Below are 3642 nucleotides of genomic sequence, written 5' to 3' on the forward strand. Positions count from 1 at the left end.
AGTCAGACACAACTGAGCGACTGAACTGAATTGAACATGTCATGCAACAGTGTGAACACCCAATCATCATGCTTATGAACTTCAAAAGGATCATAGCTTCTTAATTGTGCCTGGAATCTATACCTCCTGGGTCCCAAGCTCCTCTTATTTAAACTGAGCACATTGGCTCCATTGCTTTCAAGCTATACTTTACCCTAATCTGACTTGACTTGAGTAGCATCTGCAGGGCAGGTCCAGGACCATTTCAAGTACATGAATTTGTTGTAAAGTGAGTATTGCTGTCATTACAGGTCATATGTAGACTGCGATTCCTCCACTGGACCCTATAAAACTCTTTTCATTCCTTTCATGCAGGCGATGTGTTGTCTCATGCACTTCTGCTGCGGTTCATGGGACCTCAGAGAGTCGGACATGACTGAGAGACTGAACTGAACTGAGATTCCTTTTACTAGAAACTACAACCCCCAATTTTTATATAAAATCTAATGTTGGCAACAAATTAATTTTTATTTTGAAAAATATTAAGCCCAGAGGAAAGTTGAAAAAACAATCTGATTAATGTGCGTCAACATGTTCCTCACCCATTTCACCAACTAGCAACCTGGCAAACACTACAAATTTGGGATGTCCCCCAACCCAGCCATTTGTTAAATATTTACCCTCTCATTTTTGGCAAATGGCTTTATTGAGGCCTAACTGATATACAAAAAAACCCTGTATATATTTAATGTATATAATTTGATGAATTTGGACATATGCCTGCATCTGGGAAACCATCACCGCTCAAGGTAGTAAACACATTCATCACCTCCAGAAGCTTCCTTATGGACCTTTGTTTGTTTTTGGTTAAGAATATTTGACATGAGATATATCTACTTGCTGCTGTGCTGTGTTCAGTTGCAAAGTAGTGTTCAACTCTTTGTAACTCCATGGACTGTAGCCTACCAGGCTTCTCTATCTATAGGATTTTCCAGGCAAGAATACTGAAGTGGGTTGTCATTTCCTCCTACGGGGATCTTCCCAACCCAGGGGTTGAAACCGAGTCTCCTGCGCTGGCAGGCAGATTCTTTACTACTGAACCACCTGGGAAGCCATACACCCTCTTAACAAATCTTTAACAACATTTTAAAATCCACAATACACTATTGTTAACTATTGGCACTACATTGAACGGCAGATCTCCAGAATTTATTCATCTTGCATAACTGAAAGTTTATATCCATTGAACAACAACTCTACATTTCCCTCTCCCTCCATTCTCTGGCAAGCACACCATTCCACTGTTTCCTTCTATAAATCTAACTGTTTTGAATACCACATACAAATAGGATAATACAGATTCGTATTTTCATGACTGGCTTATTTCACTTGCAGTAATGTCTCCAGGTTCATCAATGCTGTCCCATATTGCACCATTTCTTTTCTTTTTTAAGAGCTGAATAATACTCTGCTGCTGCTGCTACTGCTAAGCTGCTTCAGTCGTGTCCGACTCTGTGCGACCCCAGAGACGGCAGCCCACCAGGCTCCTCTGTCCCTGGGATTCTCCAGGCAAGAACACTGGAGTGGGCTGCCATTTCCTTCTCCAATGCATGAAAGGGAAAAGTGAAAGTCAAGTCGCTCAGTTGTGTCTGACTCTTCACAACCCCATGGACTGCAGCCTACCAGTCTCCTCCATCCATGGGATTTTCCAGGCAAGAGTACTGGAGTGGGGTGCCATTGCCTTCTCCGTATACTGTATGTATATAGCACATCTCTTTATTCATTCATCTGTCCATGGACATTTAGGTTGTTCCCATATCTTGGCTATTGTCAATAATGCTGCGATGAACCTGGTAATGCAAATACCTTTTTGAGATCCTGATTTCAATTCTTTTGTACAAATACCCAGAAGTAGGATTGCTGGCTCATACGGTACTTCTAGTTTTAATTTTTTTGAGGAACCTCCATACCATTTTCCATAGCAGCTGCACTATTTTACATCCCCATCTACTGTGTAGAGGGTTCTGATTTCTTCACATCCTAACACTTGTTATCTTTTATTTTGCTTTTGATAACAACAATCTTAACAGATGTGATGTGATATCTCATTGTGGTTTTGATTCACATTTCCTTGATAATTAGTGAAACTGAATACTTTTTAATATACCCATTGATTATCTGTATATCTTCTTTAGAGAAATGTCCATTCAAGTTCTTTGCCCATTTGTGAATTAAGTTATTTGTGTTTTTTTTTTTTTTAGTTGTAGAAGTCCCTTATATATTTTGGATGTTAACCCCTTATCAGATGTATGGTTTGCAAACATTTTCTCATTTTGTAGTTGTCTTTTCTACAACTACAAAATGTTGTTTATTTTGCTGTACAGAGACTTTTAGTTTGATGAAATCTCGCTTGTCTATTTTGTTTTTGTAACTTTGTGCCTTTGGTGTCATATTCATTGTTAAGAACAATGTCAAGAAGCTTTTTCAATATGTTATCTCTTAAGAGTTTTTAAAAAAAGATCTTGCTGCAAATTATGTTAAAGAATGTTCTGCCTACAAAAAATAAAAGAGTTTTATAGTTTCAGTTCTTATATTTAAGTATTTCATACATTTTGAATTGATTTTTTAGCATGGTATAAGAGAATTGTCCAGTTTTATTAGCATGTGAATATCCAATTTTCCCAACACCATCTGTTGAAGAGACTGTCCTTTACCCTTTCTGTGATCTTGGCAGTTTTATCAAAGATCTACTAACTGTATATATGTGGATTTATTTCTGGCCTGTCTATTCTGTTACATTCCTCTGTATGTCTGTCTTTATGCTAGTATCATACTGTTCTAATCACTATAGCTCTGTTTATTATTAATAGTTCTAACTTTTTTTTGCAGAGTAATTAAAGGTTTTCTATATGCAAATCATGTCATTTGCAAACAGAGATAACTTACTTCTTCCTTTATGATTTGAATACTTTATTTTTGTTGTCTAATTGCTCCAGCTAGAACATTGAATCTAAGTGGCAAGAGTGAACATTCTTGTCTTGTTTTTCACAATTGAGCATGATGTTAGCTGTGGACTTGTCATATATGACCTTTACTATGTTGAAGTAAATTCCTTCTACATCTAGTTTGTTGACAGTTTTAATCATGAAACTGTTGAATTTTGTCAAATGATTTTTCTTTATCTATTAAGGTGATCATGTGATTTTTATCCTTCATTTTGTTAATGTGATATATCACATTAATTGACTTGTATACATTGAACCATATACCACTCTTTATGGTTATATTTCTCCTGATTAAAGAGTCAGTCAAAGTTTATAAGTTATGTTTAACTGTTAGATATCTTTAGTTTGTCCTATTCCATAACAGTTTTCCATCCTCCAAAGGGTCTAGTTTAAGAATGATCAACATTATCGAGTTTGCTACTACTGGAACTAATCTCCTAAAATAGCCTTTTACTTAGTTTTCTTACTTCCAGTTGCTCGCCTATAAACTGTTCTTCAGAACTATCTTTCCAAATCATAAATCAGATCATGTTTTTTTTTTTTTTTTTCTCCTGTTAGTCACTCAGTTGTGTCTGACTCTTTGTGACCCCATGGACTGTAGCCTGCCAGGCTCCTCTGTCCATGGAATTCTCCAGGCAAGAATATTGGAGTGGGTAGC

General features: G+C 36.7%; 1 pseudogene; it reads right to left on the reverse strand.

Annotated features, from left to right (window-relative positions):
• Positions 1-91, reverse strand: LOC120880689 (annotated as a pseudogene).
• Positions 92-3642: the final 3551 nt, after the last annotated feature.

The sequence above is a fragment of the Oryx dammah genome, unplaced genomic scaffold (genome assembly GCF_014754425.2).
Source record: "Oryx dammah isolate SB20612 unplaced genomic scaffold, SCBI_Odam_1.1 HiC_scaffold_21, whole genome shotgun sequence".
Taxonomy (NCBI): domain Eukaryota; kingdom Metazoa; phylum Chordata; class Mammalia; order Artiodactyla; family Bovidae; genus Oryx; species Oryx dammah.